The 16,964-nt window shown below is 44.7% G+C and overlaps 1 pseudogene across 1 annotated transcript in view; it reads right to left on the bottom strand.

Annotated features, from left to right (window-relative positions):
- Positions 1-4,575: 4,575 nt before the first annotated feature.
- Positions 4,576-16,964, bottom strand: part of LOC100403767 (chorion-specific transcription factor GCMb-like) — a 78,451-nt pseudogene continuing 66,062 nt past the window's right edge. Inside the window, exons 2-6 of the transcript XR_013534153.1 lie at positions 14,246-14,365; positions 10,109-10,361; positions 9,564-9,679; positions 9,011-9,136; positions 4,576-6,249 (exon numbers count right to left, since the gene is read on the bottom strand). The product of XR_013534153.1 is annotated as a chorion-specific transcription factor GCMb-like (transcript). The remainder of the gene's footprint in view (positions 6,250-9,010; positions 9,137-9,563; positions 9,680-10,108; positions 10,362-14,245; positions 14,366-16,964) is intronic.

A 16,964-nucleotide genomic window follows, 5' to 3' on the forward strand; every position in this document is an offset into this window, starting at 1 on the left:
TATCACCAAGGCAAATTTCACTGGAAGAAATTTGAAGCTCTGAATACAGTTTTTAATCAAGCATGTAGATTTTTATTCACACTTGGAAATCAACCTTATATTATCCAGAGAGTACACATGCTGCCTCCAGCTCCTTGTTTCCCCTTGGCCTCTTGGCCCATTCCAATCTGCCTCACTGAGCCCCATCACCCCATAGAAACAGGTGTCTTTGTGGTCACCAATGAGTTCCCTGTTGCCACATGCAGTGGACACTTTTCTGTACTCATGTTAACATCTCAGCCACATTCTGCAATGCTGACCTCCTTCTCTCTTAAGAGAGTTTGGCTCTGGCTTCTGTGACCGCTTTCTCTGTCCTGGTTTTCTACTTATCTGGCCACTAATTCTCATCTCCTCTGTCAGATCCTTCTCCTCTAACTCCAAATTGGGAACTCCTCATGGCTTCATACAAGGTCCCCTGTCCTCCTCTATACAACACTGCCCAATAGAACTCTCTTATGAAGATGGAAATGTCCTCTCTCTACACCATCCAATGCAGTAGCCACTAGCTACAGATGGTGACTAAGCACTTGAAATGTGGGTAGTATGACTGAGGGATGGAATTTTAAATTTTATTTAATTTAAAAATCTTTTTATGAGAGCTTTGCTCTGTCACCCAGGCTGGAATGCAGTGATGCCATCTTGGCTCACTGCAACCTCTGCCTCCTTGGTTCAAGAGATCCTCCTTCTTCAACCTTGGGGCATCTGGGATTACAGACATGCACAATCACACCTGGCTAATTTTTGTATTTTTGTAGAGAATGAGTTTCACCATGTTGGCCAGGAAGGTCTTGAACTCCTGACCTCAAGTGGTCTACCCACCTTGGCTTCCCAAAGTGCTGGGATTACAGATGTGAGCCACTGTGCCCAGCTAACTTTTATTTAATTTTAATTAATTTATATTAGCACATATGGCCAGTGGTTACCATATTGGACAGTACAGCTCTAGATTATCTTACTAGGTGAGCTGCTATTGGCTTTAAAAAGCAGCTTTATGCTTATGATTCCTGATATGTATCTGTATCTCAGACCCTCCACAGAGCTCCAGCGTTATATGCATCTGATAGCTTCGATGACTCACAAGCATTAAGGGACCATAACTCTTCTTTTTTCAGCTGCCAATACTTCAGAGAGTGGTACCGACAGTTACTAGGTTTGTTGAAGCCAGAAACTGAGAGTAGTTCTTGATTTTTCCTTATTCCTTACTATCCCACACCTAAATCATAAGTGAGGTCCACCGATGCTACCTCCAACTTACATTTTTTTATGGGCACCCTATTTACTTTTATACCTGGCAGGATTTGCAGGAAAATTGCCCAGAACTGGCATATTGCCCAGGTTTTTACATTACCCATTCCTTTTTGTTTCTTCCAAGCTGCAGGAGATCCCTACTCAATTCACGTGAATAAGCAGGGTTAGTCACAGGTTAGGAAATCTGTACGGGGACCATGTAGACAAGGTAGGAGGCAAGTCATCCCCAAGGGGCTTTTATTGGTTCTACAAGTCAAGCCTGATTCCTTAAATGGAAGCACACTCTCCAGTCAAAGCCCTGGTAAAACCATCAGTTTCTCCAGGTGTGTCTTCAGACTTCTATTAGTGTAATTCATGCAGTTAAGTCCTGTTTGACATTCATGAACATTTCAGCTCTTCGTGAATCCTGCATGTTTTTTCTCTATTCCAATGCTGCAATCTTCAAAGCTATTAGAAACCCTTCCAGTGGTCCCATACAGGGCCCCAAAATGAAGCAGTGTCGTCTCATACCAAGGAAATTGAAGACACGGACGTGCAAGAAGTGAGTTTAAGAGCGGAGGTGTAATAGGTGGAAGAAAGGGAAAGGAGAATAGTTCTCTCTCTCGCAGAGACAGAGGGCCTTGTGGGAGGGTCTTCCCCAAATTACATTTTGAATCTGCCTACTTCCTTCCATCTCCACTGCTACTTTCTAGTCCAAGCCACCATCATTTCTTGCCTCATAGTCGCCTTCCTGCTTTCTAAACCCAGCTTTAATCCAGTGTCCATACAGCATCGAGATTATTCCTCTCAAAACATAAACTGGATCATGCCACTTTTCTGCTTAAAATTCTTCAGTGGTCTGCCACGGCTCTTGGAATAAAATCTAGATGGGCTGTATTGGACTTCAAGGCTCTGAGCCCTGCTTTCCATTTCAGCCCATTTCATGCCATACTTCTCCTATTTACACTGTGTTTACACAGTGACAAGTTGACCTCCTGATAACTTGGCACCCATATGCATTCTCCTTAAACCATACTTAACTTCCAAATACAGACTAGGTAGTTCTGCCTATGACGGGACCAACATAATGTAACTATCCTTCATACAACTAAAAATGCACTAGCCCCTTTTCCAGAATTCAGCTTTCAGGATTTCAACTTTTGGGATTGTGACTTTTGAGATGTTAGACATTAGAGATGTTAGGACATCAGGGACTTTGATCTTTCTGGATGTCAACATTTGGGATTATGGCATTCAGGATTGTGTCTTTCGAGATTTTGATGGGCATCACCTAAAATCATAGGTTTGATGTGCTATTCATATCTTTTTCTGTTATACATTAAAATAAGTCAGTGACTGCTGAAATATTTATGGACTGTCTAAACCCACTCTGTACCCCATGGGAACCTTGCACCATACTTTGGGAAATGACTGTCTCAGGGACTCCAGGCTGTCTGCATACTCCCATCCTGGGCCCTTCCTCCCCATCCTGCCAGGATTCCTCAGGTCCCACATTAGAACACAGACAGAAATAACATAGCTTGCTCTGTGCCAAGAGAAACACTTAAGTGCAAATGCAATTTATTGATAAAGGACTACAATCAAAGCCAATATAAACAGCATTGGCTAAGAACGTGCACTCTGGAGATGAGCTGGATTCAAATCTTGGTCTCCCACTTGCTGTGTAAGTCATTTCACCTCCTCAGGTAGCTCAGAGGACAGCTGTGAAGATTCCATCAATTAATGTATATTCAGGGCTTACAATGTCTGACACATGGGAAATGCTGATATGTATGTATATACATATACATTTAAAAATTTTTTTTCTTTTTTTCTTTTTAAAATGTTCTTTGTTTTTTGAGACAGAGTCTAGCTCTGTTGCCCAGGCTGGAGTGCAGCAGTGCTATCTCGGCTCACTGTAAACTCTACCTCCTGGGCTTAAGCCATCCTTCCATCTCAATTTTCTGAATAGCTGGGACTTATAAGCGAGTGCCACCACATCCAGCCAATTTTTGTATTTTTTTGGTAGAGATGGGGTCTTGCCATGTTGCCCAGGCTGGTTTCTTAACTCCTGGGCTCATGCAATCCACCTGCCTCAGCCTCCCAAAGTGCTAGGATTACAGGTGTGAGCCACTGTGTTTGGCCAGTAAGTGCTATATAAATATTATAGCTATAATAAATAAATCTCACAAGCTATAATATTTAACTATTTATATTTATATAAATATAAATATTATTTATATAAATGATATATTATATAAAATACATAATTTATATTATATATTATATATATTATATTTATATTTATATAAATAGTTAAATATTATAGCTTGTGAGCTTTGGCAATGAAAGTCCAAAGAAAAAAGTAATTGATGAGTGTACTAAGCATCTTTCCCTTTGAAAAAAATTGGTTTGTTAGAAACTCATAGGAGTGTACTCATACCTGCTTAATCTTTTGGTCAGTACTGCATGCATTTATTATGTTGGGCTATTAAACTTTTCTGAAGTCATTGGACAATATAGAATGCCCAATAATTTAAAATGGGATCTGACTTACTACAATTTAGCTATACAAATTGATATTCCATGCAAATTTGAGGATACTTCTAGGCAACCCCCTCAAAATATATTGCTTGTGTAGTTTATCTTTATTTGAAAACAGAATATTTTTCACTAAATATTAGTGAACATTGGGAGCAGTGCAAAAGTATGTGTGTGCACACTTCAAATGTTTTGAAGAGGCTCTTTCTGTTATGACAGAGTATAAAAACAGGTATTTTGCAAATAAACTACAAAACAGTCAACCTATTTAATACTTTTTTTTTTTTGAGACAGGGTCTTGCTCTGCTGCCCAAGCTGGAGTGCAGGAGCACAAGGATGGCTGATGCAGCCTTGACCTCCTGAGTTTAAACCATCCTCCCACCTCAGCTTCCCAAGTAGCTGGAACTACAGGCACACTGCCATGCCCCCGGGGTCTCTCTCTGTCACCCAGAGATGGGGACTCTCTCTTTTGCCCAGACTGGTCTTGAACTCCTGGACTCAAGCAGTCCTCCTGCCTCAGCCTCCCAGAGTGTTGGGATTACAGGCATGAGCCACCTCTCTTGATGCATTTAATAAGTTTTAATGTTTCATAACAACTGTTTTCTAGGTCATAATATGAGCAATTTTTTCCTGTTTCTGTTTTGAAGTAAGTCAAGAATTAGCTTCATTACTTTAAAATGTCCTTATTACATTTAATTGAACAATGTTATTAATGATTGAACATTATTAATTACCTTTATGAAGAATAACAGAGGAACAGTAAAGCTGTATTTTAGCAAAACATTTTAATTCTAATTCTGAAACCTAATCAGAAAAAAATGTGTTTGGTACAATGATAATTCATTCAATACAACTCATCATTGTTAGGCCGTCTCTGTTATGTAAACGATCCTGCTATGAAAAGGCATTCAGCTAATATTGAATCTTTTAAAAGCAATTGAACTTTACCATTGCTATAGAATTTTTGAAAAGCTTTAGATACATAATTTGGAGACAAAACAATCAAAATTACTTCCTGAAGCTATTTTAACAGGTTCTAAATGCTAAACAAAAAGTCATGAAATGACTCAGAAGGTTGTAAAACTTTCTTCCTGGAGCTATTTTGACAGCCTCTAGGGATGTAAAATTCCCTAACGTGCTCTAATGGGAAAAGGCGTAGAATAAGAACCAGAATCCCTGACTCTACTCCTGCTATTAAGCTAAGTGAACTTTGGTCAGTATTTAACCTCCTCCAGTTTGCTTATTTGTTCATTTAAGAGACTCGCACTTTCCTGAGTTACATCTATGTATTGTAGCCAGTTTCAAAATGCTGTGTGAAATGTCCCAATGTGGCCTAAACATGCCCAACTGATTATTTTCTCAGCTATTCAGCATTTTTACTACCATCCGTATTTCTTTGCACACAAGGTGAATCTCCCAACTCAATAAGAGATCACTGCCATTTCACGTTTCCCTGCCTCCTGCCTGCATGCACACTGCTATTTTGTGGTCCCCTGAATTGCCTTTCAAACATCCTCTTGTTACAGCTAAAGATGGGACCTACTCTCTCTGAGTGACTGATTGCAGAGCCCGGCCCAGACAGACACGCATCCCAAGTCTCTGCTTCATCTGTCCTGGAGGAAACTGGCTGGTGGGGAATAGCCACAGTGGGTCTGATGGCCCAGCAATCTCCTGCAGTTTTCATAGGAAGTGGCCCTGAAGGAGAGGCTGCCCTGGTGACTGTCGCTGGAGGACCCCAGGCTTCTGGATAGACTGTGACTGACATCCCAGTATCTTCAGGAGCATAGCTACAGCTTGAAAGCCTCTTAACCTCTTGCACACCGTCACTGTATTTCCTAGCAGGGGGCCGGTAGGCCTGGTAGGACACTTTGGTGGTGGTGGTGATCACCATTTGTAGGCACCTGGTGGCCGAGTCGTGAGGTACCTACAGGGAAGCTCTGGATTATAATAAGGGCGAGTGGCCACAGCCTGAAACTGCCCATGGCCAGTCCTCTCCATAAGACTGGGTTTTCCAAGAGATGGTTTCCAGACATGCTGTTTGTCGGTGAAATGAAAGCTTCTCTCGTAGCTGCTGTATGAATTGACATTATATTGCAGTGTGTTCGGATGAATGCAGTCTGTGTCATTAGGGATACTGGTGGAATCCTTATCAAGGGTGGGATATGGGCTCGAATTTGTATAAGCAGTATTTGCCAATTCTTGGCTGCAAGGTGGCCTAGGCAAATAGATTCTTGGGCTTGAATATTTCTGAAAGGGTGGCATTTTGTCTCCTTGAAAGATGGCTAGGTCACAGGGAGCTTTGTAAGCATCAGAGTTTGGGAAGGAAGGGCAAGGCTGCCCTGGAATAGGAAAGCTGGTTTCAGTAACTATATCAAAGTCTTCTGGATTTTCCAAGGTTGTGTTGCTGAAATCAAGACCACTGCTGTCTTGATTGTCTTCTACCTAAAAAATGAAACAAACACAGATACATACCATGCAAATTGTTTGGACGCCTTCACCTGTAACAATAGCCAACGAGTTAGTAAAAACAGATGTCCGTGTGCTGGGCTCCGTGCTGTGAACACTGCATTGCTCAGGTATGTGATTTAAGCAAGTGGTCCAGGGTTGCTAAGCTGGAGCTCACTCAGGCATAAATACTACACAACAGAAGGAGAAAGGTCCACGATAGCCAGGTAGGAAGCTTCTGAGTGGCAGATGGTCCTGTTCTCACCCACATTGTGTTCCTAATAGTAGAGACTTAGGAGGCACACAGGCCTGGGTTCAATGCTCACTCTGTCCCTCACGATTTGAAGAAGCCACTTAACCTCTCTGAGCCTCAGATTCTTCATCTTAAAAAGGGAACTGGGCCGGGTGTGGTGGCTCAAGCCTGTAATCCCAGCACTTTGGGAGGCTGAGGCAGGTGGATCACGAGGTGAAGAGATCGAGACCATCCTGGTCAACATGGTGAAACCCCATCTCTACTAAAAATACAAAAAATTAGCTGGGCATGGTGGTGCGCACCTGTAATCCCAGCTACTCAGGAGGCTGAGGCAGGAGAATTGCCTGAACCGAGGAGGCGGAGGTTGCAGTGAGCTGAGATCATGCCATTGCACTCCAGCCTGGGTAACAAGAGCGAAACTCCGTCTCAAAAAAAAAAAAAAAAAAAAAAAATGGAACTTAATGGCCGGGCGCGGTAGCTCATGCCTTCAATCCCAGCACTTTGGGAGGCTGAGGTGGTTGGATCACAAGGTCAGGAAATTGAGACCATCCTGACTAATATGGTGAAACCCCGTCTCTACTAAAATACAAATATTAGCTGGGTGTGGTGGCACGTGCCTGTAATCCCAGCTACTCAGGAGGTTGAGGCAGGAGAATTGCTTGAACCAGGGAGTCAGAGGTTGCAGTGAGCTGAGATTGCGCCACTGCACTCCAGCCTGATGACAGAGCGAGACTTTGTCTCAATAAATAAACAAGTAAATAAATAAAATGGAACTTAATAATAGTAACCTTGCTATAGGGTTTCTGCAACCATCAAATGTGTGAAACTCAGACCAGTGCCTGGAACATAGGCCCTGTCAGTTTCTGTTATCCTCGCACTAACACTCTGCCTGCTTGGCATGCTTTGGTTGAAAAGCCAAACTGAATTAAGCTGCACAGAGAAATGTTATCTGTTCTTGCGGATAATATCATGGAAAGGACCCTCTCAAGGACACACTGCTAGCTTCCTGTTGGTAGGCACACATTTCCATCTTTACTACTGTTGCATAATTGTCCCTATATTAGGATGTCAGCACACTGACATATCAGGACTGTATCACTGGCACACGTTTCCATCTTTACTACTGTTGCATAATTGTCCCTATATTAGGATGTCAGCACACTGACATATCAGGACTGTATCACTGGCACACGTTTCCATCTTTACCACTGCTGCATAATTGTCCCTATATTAGGATGTCAGCACACTGACATATCAGGACTGTATCACTGGCACACATTTCCATCTTTACCACTGCTGCATAATTGTCCCTATATTAGGATGTCAGCACACTGACATATCAGGACTGTATCACTGGCACACATTTCCATCTTTACCACTGCTGCATAATTGTCCCTATATTAGGATGTCAGCACACTGACATATCAGGACTGTATCACTGGCACACGTTTCCATCTTTACTACTGTTGCATAATTGTCCCTATATTAGGATGTCAGCACACTGACATATCAGGACTGTATCACTGGCACACATTTCCATCTTTACCACTGCTGCATAATTGTCCCTATATTAGGATGTCAGCACACTGACATATCAGGACTGTATCACTGGCACACGTTTCCATCTTTACTACTGTTGCATAATTGTCCCTATATTAGGATGTCAGCACACTGACATATCAGGACTGTATCACTGGCACACATTTCCATCTTTACCACTGCTGCATAATTGTCCCTATATTAGGATGTCAGCACACTGACATATCAGGACTGTATCACTGGCACACGTTTCCATCTTTACTACTGTTGCATAATTGTCCCTATATTAGGATGTCAGCACACTGACATATCAGGACTGTATCACTGGCACACATTTCCATCTTTACCACTGCTGCATAATTGTCCCTATATTAGGATGTCAGCACACTGACATATCAGGACTGTATCACTGGCACACGTTTCCATCTTTACTACTGTTGCATAATTGTCCCTATATTAGGATGTCAGCACACTGACATATCAGGACTGTATCACTGGCACACATTTCCATCTTTACCACTGCTGCATAATTGTCCCTATATTAGGATGTCAGCACACTGACATATCAGGACTGTATCACTGGCACACATTTCCATCTTTACCACTGCTGCATAATTGTCCCTATATTAGGATGTCAGCACACTGACATATCAGGACTGTATCACTGGCACACATTTCCATCTTTACCACTGCTGCATAATTGTCCCTATATTAGGATGTCAGCACACTGACATATCAGGACTGTATCACTGCCTGCAGAGATTGTTGCTTTTTCTTTTAAGGAGAAAAAGGGATCAGAAACCCTATTCAGATATCGATGTGATGATATTTTGTGACAGACATATAATTTTCACGTGAAATCAAACCCTTATAATTAATGTATGACCTGCATATTTTACATACTTATCAGTGTATCTTGGGATGAAAATAAGCAGAGGCCACCATCCCCTATCAGTTCCCAGTTACCTCGAATTCTCGAATTCTCTTTTTCTGGGGTTGGTAGAAAGAGGCCATTTGTCTCTTGAAGGCGCTTCTTCTACCTTCCGTCTCTGATTTGCCCTCTGGTCTTGGGTGATGGTGAACTCCCTTGGCCTGCAATAAGGAGAAAATAAATCATACATTTGTGTCCCTAAAGGAAGCTGACAATGTAGCCCAAAAATTGATCGTGCCTTTCCTAAGATCTCAAGTGTTTAGTTTTGCTTCTTTCGAAATGACAGAAAAAAAAAATTTCTTGCATAAAACAGCATCGATAATTAACATATTAAAAGATCATTGCAATCCTTTCACTCTATTAAAAGAACTGTAACTACAACGTGGTTTACCATCTCTGGACCTTAAAGAGCTCACAGTGGTGAGCTAATTCCTAGTCTCCCTGCTAGGGCCCCGGGGGCTCCAGCACCTATTTCTGGCCACTGGAGCTGTATTTTGTTTGGCCCCGTGTTCCCAAGGCACATGACAGGTGGTCTGGCCTTTACGGTCTGATGAAAAGTATCCATCAAAAATTGTATTCTCACCTAACCTACCTGAAAAAGATTGCATTGCCATCAAGCCGCCAAAAGTTGGTTATAGGGTATCCACTGTGCCCTCGACAAGGAATCAACTCCAAAGCAGAATGACAGTTAGGGCATGTCTTCTCTGCAAAACCCAGAAGGGAGAAATATTAACCCTGACCCCAGGCCCTTCTGAAGGAAGAAGGGGAAAATTAGTTGGAACTAAAGAGCTCATGGCTGGGTGCAGTGGCTCACACCTGTACAATCCCAGCACCTTGGGAAGCTGAGGTGGGTGGATCACCTGAGGTCAGGAGTTCAAGACCAGTGTGACCAACATAAAAAAACCCCATCTTTGCTAAAAATATATAATTAGCTGGGCGTGGTGGTGCATGCCTGTAATCCTAGCTACTTGGGAGGCTGAGGTAGGAGAATCACTTAAAGCCGGGAGGCAGAAGTTGCAGTGAGCTGAGATCAGCCATTACACTCCAGCCTGCACAAGAGCAAAACTCCGTCTCAAAAAAAAAAAGGAACTTATGACTCCAAGGTAACCCTCTCCCTAGGCCTGCGTCCTCACTCTGCTGTTTCAGCCGTGCCTTGTCGCAGATGGCCGGCCGCAGCTGCAGGTGGGAACCGTCGGGCAGGGCGCAGGCCTGCGCACACACCACCACGCCCAGGCACGACTTCTTGAGGATGAGGCCATTGTGGTTGTTGGTGCTGCGCATGGCCCAGCCGCTCAGGTGGCGCTGCGCCTTCTTCTCATCACTGCTGTAGATGAAGCGCACGTAGCCGTCAGGCCACTCTCGGAATTGGTCAAAGAGGGCCAGGTCCTGGAAGGGTGGTCAGTTTATCGACCAAACGGCACACATTATGCTCTAAAATTTCTCCAAGCACATTAGGATTAAAAAAGGTTCTTTCTAAATCCAGCAATGTGAAATCCCAAAATGCCACTCTTCCTATGTAAGACTGACAACCAGGTAATAATTGTTTATATAGTGTTTATCTGTTAAATGCTGTACATGTATTAATTCATCTAGACTTCAAACTGCAGGCAATGATTTACATTTTACAGATGAGGATGCGGAGGTCAGAGAGGTTCATCGACTTGCCCAAGGTCACATCACACAGCTAGCAAGATCTGGCTCTAGGATTTGTACCCGGCAATCCCATTCCAGAGCCTATACTTCTTACCACTATGTTATATCACTTCTTGGTGTGTTTAAATGTTGAAAACATTTTCATGTTAAGCATCAAAGTGCTAGGGGGAAAAGTGACTGGAAAGTTCTATCACCAAAATGCAATTTAACTGATAAATATCTTTAAGTCAGTGCATTTCCTTTAAAAGCACTTTGGCTCTCTGTGCCAAACCTGTCAGTCACATTAGCAGTGGCACCCAGAGTAATGTCAGAGAGGAAGGAACAGCTTCCCTCCCTACTCTTAACTTGGCTCTCCAAGTTTAAAAGGGTACTGCAATCATGGACTTAAACCATGAGCTTTGGGGTGTGGGTGGGCTTGCCTGGCGCTGGACTGCTCCCCAGAGCAATATGGGATTGTCATTCTCCTCAACAAGAGCCACATGGCTGAAATAATAAGTTATATCTGAAATACTGAGCTTTGCCTTAGTATTCATATTTGGTAGTCTTTGTCAATTTAATGCATTATTTATATGGCAATCAATGTCTCTTTTGCATGTAAGTTTAATTGAAAAATCACCCTTTACTAGGCACTTTCTTTTTTTTTGCAGGTGGGGACGGAGTCTTAGCTCTGTTGCTCAGGCTGGAGTGCAGTGGTGTGATCTCAGCTCACTGCAACCTCTGCCTCCCAGGTTCAAGTGATTCTCCTGCCTCAGTCTCCCAAATAGCTGGGACTACAGATGCACACCACCATGCCCAGCTAATTTTTGTATTTTTAGTAGAGATGGGGTTTTACCACATTGGCCAGGATGGTCTTATCTCCTGGCCTCGTGATCCACCTGCCTTGGCCTCCCAAAGTGCTGGGATTACTGGCGTGAGCCACCGTGCCTGGCCACTGAGAACTTTCTTTTATGTAATGTTAAGGGCTGCTTTCACACTACAATGCAGAAGTGAATATTTGGAACAGAAAGAGTGTGACCTGCAAAGTCATATTATGCAACATACATAATTCTCACAACATCTTTGCAAGATGGACATCTTTACTCTTGTTTACTCAATAAGGAAGTGGAGGTTCAATAGATAACCTTTCACCATGGCATAGCTGGAATACAAACAGAAGATAGGTAGCCGCCAGACCCAGTAGCTTTGCTGGTGTGATAAAGACTCAGAGGAGTGTATCATAGTTGTAAGCCATGTGCATCTCCTCCCCACTCCTGCCACTCAGGAAAATCACATCAAACATTTGCAAAGCTGAAGTATTCACAGTTGGAAAATTCAGACTTGCATACATCATTAATACTGCACATTCTAACAGTAGTAAGGTAAGTGACTTAGTTTCCAAAAATCACAAAGATATTGTTGAAATCATTGTTATTCCCGTTAGGTATTATTTATCTTTTCTCTGAAATATTACAAGGGACATAAATTAATATATCAATGTAAGGTAAGTTACAAGTGAAATACCTAATGATGTACTCTCAACTCCAAGTTTATATTAAATGCTAATGTCTTTGTTTTGAAAGTGAACATTTTAACTTAAGGATCTTAGTAACAAGTTGACAATTTTCCAGAAAACAGCGTTTCTTTAGCTCTCCCTTAAGATGTAGACTAGGTCCCCATGCCTCACACGAGCTGCAGAGGTAGTGACTCTGGCAGTGAAGCCACAGAGATGGTATTTTTAAAATCAGCACAAGAACAGAGGATGTCAAGCATTGGGTTTCATTTGTTCTAAAGTGTTGGCATGTGGTGTGTGTGTGTACACACACACGCACATAAACACTGAACCTGATCGTAGAGCTGGGGGAAAGTCTGAGATAGTTATCTCACTCTACCGCTTGATGACAAGCGAGTAGCCTGAGACTAAGGCAAATTCAAGGACTCTCTCAAGGTCATATAGTTAGTTTAGCTGGCTCAGTCAGGTAGCCAGTGCAGGGAGATGCTAAGTTTCTCCACTTCTCTTTCTATGTCCCAGTGTGCCTGCCTCTTTTGAGATATTACACACATACTCCCTGCTTAACAACCAATCTCCTGAAAGAAAGTTCATATTTACATAGGAAGGATAGCAAATGCTTGAGAGATGAGCCATAATTACATTATTTGGATGTGACTTTTCTAAAGTGCAAGGTATGATGGTTTCCTATGAAGATGTACATGGACAGAAACAGTGAGAATGAGATGCTATTGCTGTTCTGTGGCCCACTTTCACTAAAATGGTACTACATGACTCTAAAGTAGGCAGACTTTGGCTGGGTGTGGTGGCTCATGCCTGTAATCCCAGCACTTTGGGAGGCTGAGGCAGGAGGATCATGAAGTCAGGAGTTCCAGACCAGCCTGACCAACATGGTAAAACCTTGTCTGTACTAAAAGTCCAAAAATTAGCTGGGCATGGTGGCATGCACCTGTAATCCCAGCTACTTGGGAGGCTGAGGCAGGAGAGTCACTTGAACCTAGAAATTGGAAGTTGCAGTCAGCCAAGAGAGCACCATTGCACTCCATCCTGGGCAACAAGAGTGTGAAACTCCGTCTCAGGAAAAAAAAAAAAGGCAGACTTTAAAACAAAGGAGTAAAACACACCTAACCTACTACAAAGGTATGCATCCAAAAAAGTGCTGACCTCTTTTGAGAGGCTACACAATGTTACAATTAATTGCTGTTCATCTGAACACCTATCAAGCACATCTTGGTTGCTGAAAAACTGACAAGTCTCTTTTATCCCTGTGCCACAACACTGCTGGAATCCCACATTTGTAAATGTTTGGGAAGAACTCTCATTCTACACCCACCATCCCCCGCAGCTAGGACTTCCAAGTCAATCGGTTTTGGCTCAAACCAGTGTGACCAAGCACAACTGGTCACTCTCTGGGATTGGCTGCAAACCTCTTCATTCACCACTTCATCCACCCTAGTTCATTCTTTGGACTTGGCTCCAGACTATTTTTGCTTTATTAAAATAAAACAAAATGCAACAAATTCACCCCAACAGAATGACGATTTGCTTGTCATTAGAACAGTAGGTTTTGGGTACAGATGCCTCATTGGCTTGACAATGGGGCCTCCTTCCTCCTGCTGGTCAGGGAGGTCTGAACAAATTGCTCAAGTCTGTTTGTTTTAAATTTGGGTCATTAGATTCACTTTACAGTCGTACCTCAGTTTTGCTGCCTGAGAAGCAGTGGTATTTACATCTGTTTAGATTTTCTCCTTAGCTTCCTCGTGGATTTACAGCAAATGAATAAGGAGAGAGGCACCTGATTTCTACATTGGCTAAAGGGAAGCGAAAGGACAGGTGTCCTGTTCTCCCCGAGACTGGAATGAGGAGTCTGATCAGTATTTCCTGCCACTTTCCATGTAATTTCAGACAAGCGCAAGGAAACTGCAGGGAGAAGACACATTTCTAAACACAACTTAGCCTTTTGTGGAGTCCAGTTCTCTTTCTACTTTTTAGGGGGGCTCAGAAACGCAGAAATTTTGCTTGTGTGTGTGTGTATGGTCCGTCTGAAGACTCCTTGCAAGAACTCGAATGCCATTCTCCCTCCTTCGGATGGACAGCGCCCTGCGTGCCCTCGCACACCCGGTTCGCTTACCTGGGGCATCTGCGGATCGTTGATGTCCCAGCTGAGCTGCATCCCGTAGGAGCACACGCCGACCGCTTGCTGCACCGCGGCAGCTGGCATCTGACGGACTCGCTCTTTCCGCCCAGGCTTCTGAAAAATAGAAGAAAAAAAGGAGAGGTGCGCCAGGTGATATATTTTTTTTTTCCTCTTTAAAAAAGAAAGTGGGGAATGTGTGTGAAGGGCAGGGGCAGAGAGAGAGAGAAAGAGAGAGGTTGTTTAGAAATCTGGAAGCGGCCGGGCGCGGTGGCTCACGCCTATAATCCCAGCACTTTGGGAGGCCGAGGCAGGTGGATCACGAGGTGAAGAGATCGAGACCATCCTGGTCAACATGGTGAAACCCCGTCTCTACTAAAAATACAAAAATTAGCTGGGCATGGTGGCGCGCGCCTGTAGTCCCAGCTACTTGGGAGGCTGAGGCAGGAGAATTGCTTGAACCCAGGAGACGGAGGTTGCGGTGAGCCGAGATCGTGCCATTGCACTTCAGCCTGGGTAACAAGAGCGAAACTCCGTCTCAAAAAAAAAAAAAAAAAAAAAAGAAAGAAAGAAAAGAAAAAGAAATCTGGAAGCTGGGCACAATGGTTATGGACCCGGGCAGGGCCCTGTCCTCCGCCACCGTGCTGAACGGTCTCCACCCGAACGGCAGCATCAACGTCTGGCAGCTGCTCCCTCCTTTATAAATTTACACCTCTCGTGTGTGTGGGGGAGGGGCTCCGCCCTGTCTCTCCTACCTTATTAGCACTCACGCTCCAGAGGTGGGTCATCCGCTCCATGACAGAGCCTGGAACGGAGGTGGAGGTTAAGCTCAGTCCCCGGAAGCAAAGGAAACTGAAGCAAGGATGTTGGAGTGGAGGTGGAGAGGGCAAGTTGGAATGTATCCTTTAAGTTAAAAATCTTATTCTTTTCTTTCTTTCTTTATTTGAGACAGTCTCACTCTGTTGCTCAGGCTGGAGTGCAATGGCGCGATCTTGGTTCATTGCAACCTCTGCTTCCTAGGTTCAAGCGATTCTCCTATCTCAGTCTCCTGAGTACCTGGTATTACAAGCTCAGGCCACCACGCCCGACTAATTTTTGTATTTTTAGTAGACACCGCGTTTCACCATGCTGGGCAGGCTGGTCTCGAACTCCTGACCTCAGGTGATCCGCCCGCCTCGGCCTCCGAAAGTGCTAGGATTACAGGCATGAGCCACCGCGCGCGGCCTATTTTTTTTTTCTAAATGCATCCTGCTTCTCTGATTTCGGGAAGGGATGGAGGCTTTGGAAGCAGGGGCTTTTCCAGCAAAGTCCCCGGAGAGCCAACACTCGATTCCAGGAGAGCTTGGGAACCTTGCGGGGGCACCTCTGCTGTCCGCGCGCGCCCAGCCTGAATAATCGTGCCCCCCCGCCTCCCAGTTAGGGGTCAGCCCATTTTGGGCCTCCACTGATGGCTCTTCCCCTAACTGGCGTCCGGGAGTCTTCGCTCGTCGGTATGGGACGTGCTAGGGGGCGCCAAGCCTCGGCGTGTGCGCCCGAGCCCAGGCGCCCTCGAGCTCCAGGGGACTGCGGAGGGACTTGGCCCTGCAGGAACGGAGTCCCACAAAGTGAACTCGGAGGAGGTGGGGGTAATGAGCCCGGGGTGGGTGGGAGCCTGGGGTAGGAGGGAAAGGGGAGAGGGGAAAAGTCCCGTAGAAATCCTAGCTTTCTCCACTGCTTTGGCTCCCTCTTGGTTTCAACTTCCTTATCTGTTAAATAGGGGTTGTGGTTTCGCGAGCTCTCAGTTGCCAACCACCTGAACACAACTCTTATAAAAAAAAAAAAAAAACTTTACTGATGTAGTCGTGGAAATATCACGATAAAATTGTATTTACTCCATTACAGTCTTGGGAGGCTTTGGGGGCCTAGATTAGAGAATCGCGGTGGTGCAGGGGTGCACAGGACAAGGTAGGTTTCCCGGGACGAAAGAAACCTTCTTCATCTGAGCAGTCGCCCCGCCCAGGGCTACTCTGGCACAGGGAGAACCTCAGTTAAAAAAAAAAAAAAATCGATTGAAGTGACTAAAGTCGCTTTTTGACTACCCCAGGGCGGGATTCTGGGCGGCTCGGGAAGAAGGGCTTCTCGTTTGTATTCCCCGCGCCCTTGTTTTGCAGCTGCATGCTTCCATTCCCAGCCCTAGCCAGAGAAGAGGAGCCAACTCCTCACGGCGGATCCCTTGAGAGAGGAGGATGAACCGAACCTATGACCCTCTAGAGCTGGAGAGCGGCGCGCCCTAGACCTTGGCACCGCAGAGCGCCCGCTGGGAACACCGACGGGTGCTGCGCGGGACTCGTCCAGGAGGGCGCCCTTGCCAGAGTCTCAGGCAGGATCAGTGCCTTCGGTTGGCAAAAGGCGGATAAAGGAAGAGCGAAACAACCTCAGCAAACTAAGGGTGTCCACGCTCGCGGTCCTTTTACTTCCCGAGCCAAGGGCACAGTCAGGCTTGCTTAGAAAATTCGATCCTGCAGCCGCGCGCGGTGGCTCACGCCTGTCATCCCAGCACTTTGGGAGGCACGGCGAAACCCTGTCTCTTCCAAAATTAAAAACAGTCAACTAATCAGGCATGGTGGTGCGTGCCCGTAGTCCCAGCTACTCCGGAGGGTAAGGCGGGAGGATCTCTTGAACCCAGGAGGTAGTGGTTGTAGTGACCTGCAACCACTCCAGCCTGGGCGACAGAACG

The sequence above is a fragment of the Callithrix jacchus genome, chromosome 4 (genome assembly GCF_049354715.1).
Source record: "Callithrix jacchus isolate 240 chromosome 4, calJac240_pri, whole genome shotgun sequence".
In the NCBI taxonomy this organism is placed as follows: domain Eukaryota; kingdom Metazoa; phylum Chordata; class Mammalia; order Primates; family Cebidae; genus Callithrix; species Callithrix jacchus.